This window comes from Megascapheus bottae, chromosome 19 (genome assembly GCF_031878675.1).
Source record: "Megascapheus bottae isolate mThoBot1 chromosome 19, mThoBot2.hap1, whole genome shotgun sequence".
Taxonomy (NCBI): Eukaryota; Metazoa; Chordata; class Mammalia; order Rodentia; family Geomyidae; genus Megascapheus; species Megascapheus bottae.
Window position 1 is genome coordinate 40,775,119 of NC_143527.1, and position 17,840 is coordinate 40,792,958.

Consider the following 17,840-nt stretch of genomic DNA (forward strand, 5'->3'; position numbering starts at 1 on the left):
CATTGAATCACTCCAAAACTAATCTTCAAAGTAACAACCATCTCATTAAAAGGTGGGCCAAAGACTTAAAGAGAGACTTCTCTGAAGAAGAAATAATAATGGCCTATAGACACATGAAGAAATGCTCCACATTTCTGTCCATACAACAAATGCAAATCAAAACAACTCTGACATTCCACCTCCCTCCAGTTAGAATGGCCAGGATCAAGAAATCTAATAACAGCAGATGAGGCGGGATGTGGCCAGGAGGGATCGCTACTACACTGTTGGTGGGAGTGTCAACTCGTTCAACTACTATGGAAAGCAGTATGGCAATTACTCAAAGACTAAACGTAGAACTCCCCTATGACCCAGAAATCCCACTACTTGGCATTTACTCAATGGTCCAGAAACAAGGACATACTAAATCCATTAGCACAATGGTGATCACTGTAGCACTATTTACCGTAGCAAATATATGGAACCAACCCAGATGCCCCTCAGTTGTTGAGTGGATCAACAAGATGTGGTATTTATACACAATGGAATTCTATGCTGCTGTCAGAAAGAATGACATTACCCTATTTGTAAGGAAATGGAAAGACTTGGAAAAAATCATATTAAGTGAAGTAAGCCAGACCCAAAGGAACATAGGCTCCATGGTTTCCCTCATTTGTTATAATCAGTACAAACCTTGGACTCTCCTAGCAGAGGATTACAATAACTCAAAATGTAGATACATAAGGTCACATAGGATGAGGCTAAATGAAAGGACCTCCAGGATACGGAAACAAGAGTCATATAATGTGGGATTGTTGTTCTTAATGTACTATGTTGTTTCTCATCTCTTTTCTTGTCCCTTGATTATTCACATATTGTTACAGTATCTTGCCAGGTTATCTGGTATTTTGTACGTATTTTTATTTGTTTATTTGAAATAGGAAAGGGTATGGTGAATAACAAGATTTGGGGAGGGATTGGGGGAGGGAATTGGGGACAAAAACATAAGAAGGGGTATCAATGTTTGTGAAGTAATTCACCTTCTATCTGGCAAATATAACTATAACCCTTCTATCAATTACAATAAAAGGATTATGTTTTATATTCAATAGAAATAGTTTTTCAAACTAAGAAACTAAGATATTAACAAAGAAAGATGAACCATCATATTCGCATATGGGCAATGGCTCAAATATTTATTCTACATAGGATTCTTTTATTTTCAGCTATCATTAAAGAATTTCATCTGATGTTATCATTCTGAACTTGAGAGATATAGTGGAGCATTTCTCCTGTTTGATATAAAAATTGAAAATGTTTATAGAGCATAAGAATTATTAAGATTTGAACTGTTGAGGCATGAAACTGCAGAGCAAGACAGACCACAGGAAATCTGGAAACAACCAAGTCAAGTGCAGTTCATTTCTGAAGAGTGCATAAACTAGTTCTCAATGTTAGTATTCACTTACAAGAAAGGAAAAGGCTTTTCATGCGCAATGGACTAGATCACAAGCAAAATAATTTAACAAGCAAAGATCTTGCTGGAAAATTTTATGAGACTTCCAACTTGATGCAAAGAGAATTGATAAGACAAAGATGTCCTTTGTTATGAAAATTGTCATTTTCTATTTGCATGTTCATTAAGAATGGGAATTGTAGTCTTCATATTTCAATGAAAAAATCTAATGGGTTTTCCTTAAATTATGCGATTATACTGTAGATCATCTTCTGATTCTAGTCTTAACGTATCGCGTTTCTTTTTATTGCAAGAAGAAATATTTTAGATGCTTTTTGATGAAGATGGTACATTATTTTCATCTCAAGGCACAACATTTCAGTTATTAGATGGCAAAAATTCTAAAAATCCATTGCACATGTCAGAGAAGAGAATAAACCAAAATATTTGTTATAGTTTTAAAAGTGATAAATGAAGGATTTCTAGAACAGTAAGGAAAGAACAGTGGTAGCATATATCATATAACCTTCACTTTTTTGTACTCTTATGTGGTGTGGTGATGAAATATTTTTCAATTATTTTCTTCTTTCCTTTACAATTGTATTTTATTGTCAGGATAATATGTAGAGGGCTTACATTTGTCAGGTAATAGGTGCATTATTCTGGAACCTTGATGCCCCTTCTCATGTTTTTGTCCCCGTCTTAATCATCTTGTCTTCCCCCTTTCCTTCCCTATTTCAAATAAACAAATGAACATGTATACAATATACCAAGCAACAAAGTCAGTTACAGTACCCACATGAGATTACTTTTGGTAGATGTCTAATTTAAAAGATATGAAGATTTAAAAGAAAAAATAGTTCCTAGTTCCCCTTCTGTACAAGGGGAACTCGTACATGAGACAAGCTCTAGAAGAGGCATATTAACAATCAACAGCCAGTTGCTAGCAGAAAAAAGTAATTTTAAATCTTGTAAGTGATTATCATGGGATATAGAAAGGTTGGAAAAGTTGTCTGGCCTTAATGATTTTGATAAAAGTTAACACATACTGTTGTAGAGAATGACATTTGTGAAAAGGCTCAGATCTACCTGACATGGTCAGGATTTTATGTTCGAGAGAATATTCTTAAAGTGAGAATGAGGAAAAAATTGATAAGTGATACACCTAACTGCCCATTAATGTCATGATAGCCCCATATGGTTTGCATGCAGTAAATGGCAGTCACTAAAGATTTCTAAACAGGAAAATACTATTTCAAATTTTTAGAAATGAGATTCAGTAGCACTTGGAGCAAACTATGACAACTGCATTCCTCCATTTGCATGTTTGCTTTCTTTGCCCCTTTCTCCAGGTCTCATCTTTGTACTCCCACCATAGCAAAGGCAGATGACCCTATCTGTCTCCTTTTCTTTCTTCCCTCAACTTTGTCTATTAGCATTTCTCTGTGAGAATTTAATTATTAAGTGTTAGTTAACTAGAAGAAACATTTTCAAAAATACTTTTAAGAGCACAGAAAATGTTCTACAGGCATTTTGCCTAAATAGACATGCTTAGAAAGGAAGCAATTATGGGAAACACAGAAAGCTATTATATAATTGCTCATATTTAACACTGTTTATTCCTCCAACTAGTTTTGTCCTTATATGCATCGTTTCAGCTGATGGGCTAAGGGAAGCGGCCTCCAAAATTTTAGATATGGAAGTGGAAACATACATTTAAGGGGTTAACCCTTTTCTTTCTAGATGGACTCAAGCTGAAAAGAGGAATTGGACCTGCTTGCTAAAATTTTGGGTTTTTTTTAAATATATTTTTTATTGTAATTAATAGAAGGGTTACATGATATTTGCCAGATAGATGGTGCATTAATTCCCATACATTGATACCCTTTCACATGTCGTGATCCCCATTTCCCTCCCCCCCCACCCCCCACCCCCCATCTTGTTTTCCCTCGTTCCCTATCCAATTTCAAATAACCAAATACAAATATATCCCATATATCAGGTAACAAAGTGAGATACTGTAACAATATGAGATAACCAAGGGACACCAAAGGAGATGAGAGATAACGTAGTACCTTAAGAACAACAATCATTCTTTATATGGCTTATGTTTCTATATCCTAGAGATCCTTTCATTCAGCGTCCTACTATATGGCCTTTTGTATCAAGGTTTTGCTCTATTGCAAATCTCTGCTTGGAGAGCCCAAGGTTTCTACTGATTATGACAAATGAGGGAAACCATTGAGCCTAAGTTCCTTTGAGTCTGGCTTACTTCACTTAATATGATTTTTTTCTAAGTCTTTCCATTTCCTAACAAATGGGGCGATGTCATTCTTTCTGACAGCAGCATAGAATTCCATTGTGTATAAATACCACATCTTGTTGATCCACTCATCAACTGAAGGACATCTAGGTTGGTTCCATATCTTTGCTATGGTAAATAGTGCTGCAATGAATATTGTTGTACTGGTGGATTTAGTATGTCCTTGTTTCTGGATGATTGGGTAAATGCCAAGTAGTGGAATTGCTGGGTCATAGGGGAGCTCTATGTTTACTCTTTTGAGGAACTGCCATCCTGCTTTCCATAGTGGTTGAACAAGTTTTCACTCCCACCAACAGTGTAGTAGTGATCCCTCCTGGCCACATCCTTGCCAGCATCTGTTGTTATTAGTTTTCTTGATCCTGGCCATTCTAACTGGAATGAGTTGCATTTCTTTTATGACCAGAGACACATGGAGAAATGCTCAACATTTTGTTTTGAGAGTTAAAGGTATTTATTTTTATGATAGCTCAACCAATGACATATTCCAACATTGTTTCAAGAGGTGTAATTCTCTTGTTCTCTTGAACACACCCCCACCGTACATAATGATTCTCATCCTAGCCAAATCACTAACAAAATAGAGCAGGAAGAAAATGGAGAGAGCCAACAGGAAATATGTCAATTGTGCAACTGTATAATCAACTTGGCCTAGTATTCCTTTGCTCTCCTATAAACGCAATCAAAAGTTCTTATTTTAATTCACTTTTGTCCTCATTTTTAATGAATTAAAGTTGCCCTTTTCAAGCTTTGAAAACCATCTGTGGTAGAAACACCAATTATAACTTTCTACCTGCACACAACTAAGATCATTCCTAAAAGAAAGGCCTTAAAAAAAAGAATCACTTGGTATTCTTAAATATTAAAGGAGGACCAAATTACTAAAGGCTATTGCTACCCCATATATAAAATTTAGTGAAAGTTTGTTTAGTGCTAATATTAAAATAATTTTTTCTGTATGTGTGGGTGGATGTAGTGTGGAGTAAACTGTGTTTTGCATTCTACCTTGGCTTTTTTTAATCACTAGAGCTACAAATCAACTTCCATAAATTAATCTTAATAAAAATGTTAACTACAGAATTTGAGGGTATAAAGCAGGATTTTGAGTCGATGACATTAGAAAAACATTTTTAAGAAGATTAACTTTGTCATAGCTCATAAAAGAAAACTATTTTTCAAAGTATCATCATCAATCTTCATTTGCTCATCTGCTAGTTTGAGAATAAGGCAGTCAAATGAAGATAATACAAACGTTGTTTTCAATTTGCAAAATCAAGATGAAAGAATCTTGTATATTGTTAGCACTTAATATTCACTATCAATTTATAAATGCATAAGGTTAGTGTTAATAGAAAATAAGGTGCTGGAAATAATTTACACAGGATCAATATATGGTAGTCATGAGTAAAATTACATAATTACTAGTGTTCTGATATATTATCATCATCATTTTAATGCTTTATGCACTTCACACTCATGGTTGAAAGCACTCAATTACTGACAAGAAGATATAATGGCACAAATTTTTTCAGCAGTTTTATTTGAGAACAGTGGTACTTTATCATTTAGCCTCTAATTATTTGATAAAACAAATTTTCTTCATGGGGCTGGAAAATTTACTAACTTCAATTTTAAAACAAAATATCCAGGATAGTCCTAGCAAAGGATCATAATAACACAATAGCTATGTAAAAATGACTACATAAAATGATGCTAATTGAAATGAACTCCAAGATATGGAAACAAGAGTTGCTGTTATTTTCAATGTACTGTGTGAAGTTATTTCTTTTTTCTTTCATTTTTTTCCTTTGGTTTATTCTGTTGTCACTGCTTTTTGTTTGGTACCCTCTGTCTTGGAGAATGTATGTTTATCTGATTTAGGGATGGGAAGGGGAATCACAAAATAACGAGACAAAGGACACAGGGTGAGCCAATGCAATCATGATACCCACAAGATATTGTTGGAAATAAACTTTACTACTTCTTGGGGGAGGATAGTCATCAGAGGAGAGAAATGGTCCCCCATTTCACAGAAAACCTTTCATACGAAACTCAACTCAAAGTGGAGTATACCTGAAATGTAAGGGTTGTAGCAAAAAATATAACTAGAATAAATATCAGTGTGGCAATTTCATGATTCAGTCTGTATGTATATGTGTGTATGTGTGTGTGTATATATATGTATATGTGTGTGTATGCAGCAAATAGACAATTAGGATTGTATGAAATTAAAAAGTTACTGCTCAAATAAGGAAAATTTTAATAAAGTGAAGAAGCAACCCAACCTATAGACCCAGAGATAATATTTGCAAATTATACACTTTGTTTTAAATCAACAATAAGAAAGAAACTTAAATTCATATTAAGGAAACAAAAATCTCGGTTAAAAAGTAAGAAAAGAGGGACCAAGAGTTTGGCTTAGTGGTAGAGTGCTTGCCTAGCATGCACAAAGACCAGTGTTTGATTCCTCAGTATCACATACATAGAAAAAAAGCCAGAAGTGGTGCTGTGGCTCAAGTGCTAGAGCTCTATCCTTGAGAAAAAAAACCCCAAGGACATTGCTCATGAACTGAGCCCAAGGCAAGGACTGGCAAAAAAAGGTAAGAATTTAAGATAAAATTTTTAAAGAACTTACAAATGTCTAACAAGTATATTAAAAAAAATGTTCCTTGTCATCATTCATCAGGGAATGGCTATGACCAAAAACAAAAAACAAAAAACAAAAAAAAAAAACGTGTTGGTAAGAAGACGGAGAAATGGGATTTCTTATACACTGTTACGAAATTGTAAATTAGTACACAGTTAAGGAAAAAAGAAATTACTCAAAAATTAAAAATAGAATTACCACAAATTCAACAATCCTATCCGAGTATATATTTAAAGGAAATTAAGCTAGCACATCAAAGAGCCAGATGCACTCCCATGTTTTTTTTTAATAGCATTATTCACAATGCTAGAATAAACCTAAGTATCAATCAAAATATGTAAAAAAAGAAATGTGGTATGTATATATAATTGAATACTACTCAACTGGTGAGAGAAAAAAGAAATTGTATCATTTGAGATAACATAGACAAAGATGGAGGATATTACATGGAGATAAGACAAGTACTGAAAAAATAAACATCATATTTTCTTACTCAAAGATGACTACTAAAACAGTAAACCTACAACAGGTAGAAAGTTGAATAGTAGCTACTAAGATTAAGATATTTCGTATAAATTGAATCACAAATTATGTAATATTTTGTGTTTGCTTTGAAATTGATAAGAATATGCTATTCTCAAATAAGCCAGATTGGCAGAATTGTTTTGAGCTAAAGGCACTGGAGTTCCTGCAGTCTCTTAACTGCGTGCCTAAAATCAAAGATCAAATAATTAATTGTCATACATCTCCTACTCCAGAGACAATCTACAAAAAATACTATGACAAGACTACCCTATAACAGGTACCAAGACATGTGAAAGGGTATCAAGGTATGGGAATTAATGCACCTTCTATCTGGCAAATATCATGTAACCCTTTTACTAATTACAATAAAAAAAAAACTCCACACATTGTTCTAAGGAACAGAAAAAAAAAGACTACCCTATAATTTGTTTTCCTATGTGCTCATTTACCTTTCCAAAAGTCATTCTATTTTTCACCATATTCTAAGCAACCATTCAGTTCTTCACCACTGAACAATGAAGTATCTGATCCCCAAGGACTCTGAGCAGTGACGAAAACTAAGTATCAACTCATATATATACACATACACATACATATATATGTGTGTATATATACATACATGTATGTGTGTATGTGTGTACATGTGTATAAGGAGTTTTCCTATATATAAATACATATCAATGATAAAGTTTAGTTTATAAATTAGACCCAATAAGAGATTAATAGCTGATTTATTAAACTTAAAAATTACATATAACTTAGTAAAATCATGTGACTTGATTCTCAGTGATTCAATGTTCACACGATGAGATGATTTGAGATGAAGAACAGCACAAGCTTTACGATGCCAGGCTAAGTTATTACTGATCTTCTGGCAGTAATTCTGAAGAAGGATTATTTGCTTTGGACAACGAAGGCCCAGTACAGCATCATGGATGCACGGGAAATGCATTGAATACAGAACATTCACATCCTATGTAGCAAAGAGCTGGTCAGCCCGCGATTTTATCAGGGTACTAAAAGCATCACACAATTTAAAATTCTAGAATTGTCTTTTGGGGGGATTGTTCATTTAATATTTTCAAACTATAATCTGCTACAAGAATATGAAACAAGAAAAAGTGAAACCACAGATAAGAAGGCCAAACAGTACTCTTGAGTATTGAATATCGACAAGTTAAACTATTTTTTTCCTTTGGTCTTGTTAAGCACTCTTTGGTTAGTCTAAATTATACATTGCTGGACAATGAATTAAAGACAGAGGGAAAGCAAAGAAAAATTCTCCTTCCTTGTATGTTTTATTTCAATTTGAGATTGATCCATATTTTCTATGAAGCAGCAGTCCATTTCTTTCTAAAGTAAACAGTGTATCACTATATCCATAATCGAAAATTTGTTACTCTATCAGTTGATGTATACTTGGGGTATCTCCCATTTATAACTGTTGTAGGTTATACATTCAAAGAATAAATAGATATTGTTTGTGCAAATATATACTTTGAATTCTCTGAAGTGGAACACAGCAGTGAGACAACTGGGTAGTACAGTGTTGGATTCCTGGATAAGAACTTTAAATCTTCAAAGAAGTGGTACCACTGCACATTGTTAATAATATGCATAACATTTTTAATTGCTAGGCATCCTCATTTTGTTTACTGTCAACCTGCCTGCTAACAATTTCAGTAAGTATGGAGTGGTATCAAGCAAATTTCATTCCCATCTCTGTAATAAGTGGAATATCTTCTTTAGTGATGACTGTCTTCAAATAATGTGCACATATTATTAAAACCAGGTTTTATCATATGTATTATATTACAATTCTGTAAGTATTCATATATGTGTATATATGTGTATATATGTATATGGAGAGATAGATACATGCACATATGCATATATATGGAGCTATAACACACAAATATATATTTTTGTCATATGTATTACAAATGTGTTCTCCCAGTCAACTGCTTGTCTTTTGATTCATTTTCTAACCAGTGTACTGAAATAAATATTTTAAATTTAAACAATCGAATATATTTTTCTCTTTTGTAACTTGTGCTTTGCCTTACCCAACATCATAATTATTTCTCCCTTTTTCTCCTACACTACATAGGTTATAGCTTTCTACATGGATTGCAAATCTGTAATCTGGTGTGAATAAGTTTTTGTGCATTGTGTAAGGTAATGTTTATGCTTATTGTTTTCTGTGTGGCTATCCAATTGCCCCCTGCAAAAGCTAGGGGGAAAACTAGCAATTCCAGGTTGAATTACTATGGGTCTTTTGTACTTTAATCATAGTGTCTTGAATGTATTACAGTGTAACTACGACTTGGAATCAAATATTGTAAGTTTTCTAGCTTTGTTTTCTCTTAAAAGAAAACAAACCTTGATGTGTCTCCTTTGGGGAATATCCTATGCAGTTTTAAAATTAATTGGTTTGTTAAAATATTTTGGAGGGCCAGGAGTTTGGCCTAGAGGTATAGTGATTGCTTAGCATGCACAAAGACCCAGGTTCGATTCCTTGGTACCACATACATAGAAAAAGCTAGAAGTGGTTCTGTGGCTCAAGTGGTAGAGCGCTGGCCTTGAGGAAAGCCCAAGGACAGTGTTCAAGTCCTGAGTTCAAGCCCCAGGACTGGCCAAAAAATATTTTGGAAATGCTACCTAAGACCACATTGGGGCTGGGAATGTGGTTTAGTGGTAGAGTGCTGGGTTTGAGTCCTAAGTAAGCTCCACTGGAAGTGGAGCTGTGGCTCAAGTGGTAAAATGTTAGCCTTGAGCAAAAGATTCTCAGGAACAGTGCCTAGGCCCTGAATTCAAGCCCAAGGACTGGCAAGAAAAAAAAGGGGGAGTGGAGACCACAATGAATTTATTGATCACTTTGAAAATAATGTAAACTTGTTACTTTTATCTATTTCCAGTGGTTTGTCGTTAATACTGAGAAATAGTACTAATGCCCATAGATAATATGTCTATGGCTTTCCTTTTTCATCATAGCTTATGTTTTGGAGGACAGATAATGTTGATCTTTTAAAATGATGTTTTATTATCTTTCTGGAGTTCCCATTTTCTGTTTTATTTTATTTTTACTTTTGTTTTTCAGCCAAAGGGTCACTAGAAATTATCAATGAAGCAACATGGGGATTGAAATTTTTTATGTAGGGAGATTTGGAACAAAAGATTCAAACCTTTTCTACACTTAACAATTTCTTCCTCACAAAGAAAGCTTGTAGTTTTTTTCAAAGTTATTTTCCATTTCATTTTACTTGTAAAATTACTGACTTAATACGTACTTTTGATATTCTCTTATTATCCTTTATTTCTATGAAGTCAGTATTCTGGGATTCTGATGTACTGAGTTTGTTTCTTCTTTAACTTGACCAGTCTGGCTAAAGAATTAGTAATTACATTAACATTTTCTCAAAACGTATTATTTGATGCTGTTTGCTTTGTAATTTTCTAGTTATACTTCAATCAGGTCTTGAGTTATACATAATATTTCTTTCTTCTTATATTGAGCTTAATTATCTGTTCTTATTCATAACCTTTTAAGGCCATTGATTTAATGCTTTTCTTCTTTTTCTAGTAAAAACAATTGGTGAAAAAAATTTACTCTACCTGCATCTGATCTATTCTCATCACTAAGTATTTGTCATTCTACTCAAAATTATTTTATCTTGTAATTATTTCTTTGAAATATGTATTATTTATAACATGTTACTCTTTTATTACTAATTTCTAAGCCAATTCATTGTGATCATACTTTGCATGAATTCATTTCTCTTTAATTCATGCCCAGCATATGGTATCTCCACATGGATGTTGTGGGCATGTACTCCCTGTTATTTTGAAATGTATTCATCTTGATTACTTTAAATGATAGTTTTGCTCAAGTTTTCTATTCTTTCCTTGATCATTCCTATTTGCTCTATATCAGTTACTGAAAGTGGATGGTTGAAACCCTCCAAACATTTGTATGGACTTGTATATTTCTTCTTTGAAATCTATATTGCTTTTCTTGTGGGCAAGGCTACCTCAGTACTACTATGTCCTCTGAAAAAAATGAACTGTTTTTTCACACATCTATATTTTGTACTAAATTTGCATTGTCCCCTCTATTGCTCTTCCTTTTCTACTCTCCATCACCCTGTATTATTCAACGGCTTTTAGCGAGTTTCCCATGCCATCTTCATATATAAAATCAATGTATTTCAATATTATTCTGTCTCTATTATTATTTTTCTCTGTCTCTCCTCTCCATTCATGACCTCAAAGGACCACAATTACAACCATGCTCTATACCTAACACATATAATCTAAATAATCTACGAAATGAGTTACAGGTCAATGAGACACTGATTAAGATATTTATTACATGTAAATAAGATAAAGTTAGTTTCAACTCATGTATTAATTTTTTCCTTAAAAATGCCTTCATGGGGCCGGGAGTTTGGCCTAGTGGTTGAGTGCTTGCCTAGAATGCACGAAGACCCCCGTTAGATTCCTTGGTACCACATACATAGAAAAAAGCCAGAAGTGGTGCTGAGGCTCAAGTGGTAGAGCTCTAGCCTTGAGAAAGTCCAAGAACAGTGCTCAGGACCTGAGCTCAAGCCCAGGACTGGCAAAAAAAAAAACCCACCTTCATACAAATGTCTTATACTTGATATAACACTGGGTATCCAGCTAATAGAGATAATGCAGTCATTTAACATAGCTCAAATATTTTATACTACATATGAAGATGTATGGTAAGTCCAAAACAACATCAACATTGGGATCAGAAAAAAGTAGGCTTAACACTACCCCATAAATGATTAATTGCTCCAAACATGTCTTATTAGCCCAGGACCAAGTTTTTATATATATGTGAAGACTCCCTTCTAGTATTAATCATACACTTCATGCAGGCCAGTTGGTGACCCTTATTACTTCCCTGTATATCTTAATCACACATTGTAATGAGTTCACTACAATTTCTACCTTTATTATGAATTATATAACATTATAATTGACTTCATGAGAACCATATAAATTTTTAAAAACCACCTGTTATTCCTTGCTTAAAATTTATCTTGCCAGTAAACTCTAAATGCCAGGAAACTTTGCATCATTAAGATCCAGTAATTTAGGAATGATTTAGTATCTATAAAAATTGAATGTTAGTTAATATGATTTTTTCTAAGTCTTTCCATTTTCTTACAAATGGGGTGATGGTGTTCTTTCTGACAGCAGCATAGAATTCCATTGTGTACAAATACCACATCTTGATCCACTCATCAACTGAGGGGCATCTGGGTTACTTCCATATCTTTGCTATGGTAAATAGTGCTTCAATGAACATTGTTGTGCTAGTGGCTTTAGGATGTCCTTGTTTCTGGATAATTGGGTAAATGCCAAGTATTGGATTTGCTGGGTTAAAGGGGAGCTCTGTGTTTAGTCTTTTGAGGAACTTCCATACTACTTTCCATAGTGGTTGAACAAGTTTGTACTCCCACCAACAGTGTAGTAGTGATCCCTCCTGGCCACATCCCTGCCAGCATCTGTTGTTACTAGATTTCTTGATCGTGGCCATTCTAACTGGAGTGAAGTAGAATCTTAGAGTTGTTTTAATTTGTATTTCTTAAGCCAGACTCAAAGGAACATATGCTCAATGGTTTCCCTAATTTGTCATAATCAGTAGCAACCTTGGGCATTCCTAGCAGAAATTTTCAATAGAACAAAATCTAGATACATAAGGCCATATAGTATGAAGGTAAATGAAAGGACCTCCAGGATATAGAAACAAAAGACATCTAATGAGTGATTATTTTCCTTAATACTATGTTATCTCTCATCTCTTTTACTGTCCCTTGCTTATCTCATATTGTTATAGTATTTCACCTTGTTATCTGATATACTGTATATATGCATATTTGGTTCTTTGAAATAGGATAGGGAAGGGGAGAAAATAAGATGAGGGGCAGAGGTGGGGACCAAGACATGAGAAAGGGTATCAATGTTTGTGAAGTCATGCACCTTCTATCTGGTGAATATAATGTAACTTTTCTATTAATTACAATAAAATATATGGAAGAAAAAAATAGAAATTGAATGTTAGTATCTATCAATTACTCTGATGCTCAAAGTACTCACAACGGATGAAGTACACTTTCTGAATATTAAATGAGATAGGATGTTTTGGTGCAAGAAATAGCAATACACATGATATCAAATCCATTAATAACATCTAACTCTGCCATGGTTTATATTGTTTAAAGGATTTTCTTACACTTAGACCCTTAACATTTGTATATAGGTTCCAGTGGCTGGTTCCTGTAATTCTACCTAATCAGGAGTCTAAATTCTGGGGATGAAAATTTAAAGCCAGCCCAGCAGAAAAGACTGTGAGAGTCTTACCTCCAATTGGCTGGAAAACAAAAAGCTAGAAGTGTAGGTGTGCCAGAAGTGGCAGACCTCCAGTTTTGAGTGAAAAAGCTAAGAGATAGTATCCAGAACCTGAATTTTTTTTCTCTAGTACCATCTCACAAACAAAAAATTTCTAGAGCCTTCAGTCCACAAACATCATCTCATTTAATCTCCCCAATAAAGCAGAAATATTATTTTAAAGGAAGTAAATGCCTAATGTTCAAAAAAACCTACAAGTCTACTCCAAATAAATTGGTCCACTGAGCTTAGTTCAGTCATTTTTCTGTTACATCAAATGTATAAAACGATGGAACATACATATATCCCACTGTTGTTTTCTGATGATAGATGAGAACCATCTGTACTTCCTCACTGTGATACAGTCTCTCTGTCAGATTTTCCATGTGTCTAAGTTGATCTGTCAGTAAATCTGCCAATAACTGCATTAAACATTTTGCTACTACAAGAAAAAATGATTTTTTACAAAGAACATAAAGGGTATGTTCACTGAACTAGAAACTTTTCACAACTGGTTTATAGAAATGACTGCAAATAAAGAAATACATATTAATGCATCATCTAGAAAAAACTGTGCTATATGAAAACAGTGGTTTGGTATGTTTTAGGAGTTAAGGATCTAATAACAATCCACAAATATAATTTAGTCATTTTCATACTTGCCTGAAATTCTGTACACAAATTGCAAGATTACATAGCCCTTTCAATTCTTAAAAAGAATTACAAGTGGCTAAAATTAACCATATAATCCTTAAAATGAAGGTATATAGATATGAAAATTTTTTCTGAGGGAAAAGCAGGATTTTTTAAAAAATAAAATGGAAATAGGATTAAGTAAAAGAATGGATAGGGTACAAATAATATATTACATACTTTGGAAAGAAAAGCTTTGAAGTCTTGGGTACTGAAAGATTTTGTTTTGCTTCTGAAGGCTTCTTAACACACTTTAACAACATGATAAAACTAAATAATTCCATTATCACTGAACATTATAGCAATCAGTGCCCACAACGACTGGGTGTTGACAGCGTACCATTTATGTGGGCTTTAGATGTTCATTAACTACCAATGCCAATACTAAATATTCAGTTTGCTTTAGAACAGTAAAAAAGTGATGAGAAATTTCTACCTAGGTACCATCCTAAGTGCACTGAATACATGCCCACTCATTTGAGTTTTCTCCACACGCCTTTCCAGGTACCACTCTACACCAGTCTCCCTACCTACCCTTCATCAGGACAAAACCAATAGTTCCTATACACTGTCAAACAGTACCCTGCATACATTCAAGCAAAAACAATAAGGATTCAGTTAAGTTTTGCACGGAAGGAATTTTTTTCCTGTCTTTCATATACAACAATTGGAAAGCATGATAAAATAGTGAAAGATAGCTTTGAAAATAAATTGATTTGGAGCCCAGCACAGGTGGCTCACGCCTGTAATCTTAGCTACTCATGAGGCTGTGATCTGAGGATTGCATTCAAAGCCAGCCTACACAGGAAATCTATGAGACTCTTAGCTTCAATTAAGCACTCCAAAACCAGAAGTAGAGCTCAGCAGAAAGGCTCAGGGCCTGCATCCAGGCCCTGAGATCAAGCACTGCCACTACCCCCCATACCCCTTCCAGAAAGAGAGTGAAAAAAGAAATTGGTTTAGGAAAGACCTTTTCTTTTCTGCCTCTGTCTCTTTCAATCTCTCTTTATTTCTTGGTAAGTTTATCTTTGAGAAGTTCTTTAATTACTTAAACATATCTTACAGGAAGATTAAAACCAAAACATAGATTCATTTTACAAGACCTCCAGAATTTATAAGAACCCAAATTTTTTTGGCATGTAATAAGAGTTAAATAAACATTACTTCTTTCTTTCATTTTACAGCATTGCAAATTACCTAAGATTTGATGTCTGGAAGTATATCATAGTCCCATTGTAACAGGGATTTGTGGAAAGCATAATCTAACGATCTAAGATTCCTAAAAATCTGAACAGTAGGATCTTCTAAACTTAAGTATTGCTTCAAATCTAATTTTAACCAAATGAGATTATTTTAAATATTAATGCTGTATCTTTTGAACTATAAAGTATTATGCTAAAGATCATAAATTCAAAGATATATGGAATGTTTAACAAGAGACAGCCAAAGATCTTAATTTTAAAAATTAGAAAAGAAATACTTTACATTCCAAAAATGAAATACCTTTAATATTTTATTTTATTTTATTTTATTTTCAGTATCTGCCTTGTTGCAGATGGCCTAATGCTGCCTCGCTAGCCATACCAAAAGAGCATATGATCTAGTTACTTGCAAATGTGTCAATGAAATGATTTAATTAGAGTGTTACTATCAAAAATCTGGCGACTGCTCAGCTTACTTAAAAAGGTGAATTAGTTGTGCTGAAGAATAAGTGGTAGGGCCGAGAGTTTGGCCTAGTGGTAGAGTGCTTGCCTATCATACACAAAGACCCGGGTTCAATTTTTTGGTATCACATGCACAGAAAAAACTGGAAGTAGTGCTGTGGCTCTCATGGTAGAGCACTAGCCTTGAGAAAACTCAAGGACAATGCCCATGCCCTGAGTTCATGTGCCAGGACTGGTTCAAAAAAGAATTAGTTGTATTGTTTAGTGGCAGATATCCCATAAATTTGTAGACTATTTTGAAATATTTAACATATCATTCTTATCCTAGTTTATTCAGACAATTAATCTACTTAAATATTGGAAATAAACCACACAAATGAACATCAAGTGATGAGAAAAAATTTGTTTTTATTGTATGCAAAGATTCATAGTAAACATTATCATCAATCCTAGTACACAGCTCCTCTGAAGATTAACATCACCATTTAGTGTGAGAGCCAAAGTCAAAATTTGGGGTTTCCTAAAATTAATTGGTTATTTATTTCAAATGCCATACTGTACTAGGCTGACTATAACCTTAGTTGGAATTGGCTATTAAGACAGGCATCCAGATTCCAAGTACTGGAAGCCAAGAAGGTAAGACTTAGTAGAATGTCAATAAAAGTTAGACAGATAGTGTACACTAGTGTTGTCCTGATCATCTAGAATTTATTTTATGATTTTGTGCATTCAATAGGTTGGTTTGCTACTTTAGCCTTCTCAATAATAGTGACATTGAAAAACTTTGATATGAAAAAAATGATCAAAAAATCTGGGAGCCAGTGGCTCACACCGATAATTCTCAGGAAGCTCGGGAGATTCTTGGATCAAAGTTGGAATCCAACCAGGGATGAATAATCTATGAAACTCTTCACTACAATTAATCAGCAAAAAGTGAGAAATAGAACTGCAGCTCAAGTAGTAGTGCACTAGCCTTGACTGGAAAAATAAAGCAAAGGGACAGAATCAGGCCCTGAGTTTATGTTCCCGTACCAACACAAGCACACACACACACACACACACACACACACACACACACACACACACAAATGATCAAATAGTAAAGTCTTTTAAGATGGAAGATGAATAATTATCAAGCAGCTGTCCTTGGAGATAATTTAGTTTCTATATCCTAGTGGTCCTTTCATTTAGCATCATACTATATGGCCTTATGTATCTAGGTTTTGCTCTATTGCAAATCTCTGCTAGGAGAGCCCAAGGTTTCTACTGATTATGACAAATGAGGGAAACCATTGAGCCTATGTTCCTTTGAGTCTGGCTTAGTACACTTAATATGATTTTTTCTAAGTCTTTCCATTTCCTAACAAATGTGCCCACCAGATTTTTATCTCGACACTATTCTCTATATACAGACACAATTATTTTCTGATTTATGTCTCAGAAATACTAATTCTTGAATCTTAGATTTTGAGATATAGACGAACTTGTATGCTTCCGGGATTCCTGTGGCTCAACTATTTCTTGATGTCTATGTACCAAAAATAGTTTCATGCCACGGTTCAGAAAACTGTTTGATTCCCTGAGCATCTCTTTTTTAGGATGCCAATTACATGCTCTTCTAAGAGATTCAAAACCACCTTGACTCTTCATGATCTCCGCCCAAAGAAACCCAGCTGGAAATATTCCTATCCTTCAGTCTGATACATCCTTACTATCTTTTGCCAACCCTAATTCTGTTTTCATAATTAAGCCTGGCTAGAATATCTGGCAGTATTCTAAAGCAGAAAAACCTGAAGTTGAGGAAAAGATATCCATATCTAAACTCATAAGCATTCTCAGACAGGGAAGGGAAGGGGAGGCAGGCTAGAGAAATGTGCACATAGATTATCACCAGGATGTTTTTTTCATCACTAACAATTTCAAAGAGATAACCTATCTATTTTACAATTATTGGTTTTTAGAGCTATAAAAATATCATAGATTATAGCAATTAATATTTTCACCAACTGTATCAGAATTATTTTCTAACAGAAGAGTGCTTATTATAAAATTTCCCTTATATGATATATGAATTCCCACTACTTTCCTTAAATAATAAAAGTATCTTCCAATAAGTCAACATATACTGGCTAATAA

The 17,840-nt window shown here is 34.1% G+C and overlaps 1 protein-coding gene across 7 annotated transcripts in view; it reads right to left on the bottom strand.

Moving 5' to 3' along the window:
* The window catches only part of Dlgap1 (DLG associated protein 1), a 772,435-nt gene that overhangs the window by 650,013 nt on the left and 104,582 nt on the right, over positions 1–17,840 (bottom strand). The window lies entirely within an intron of this gene.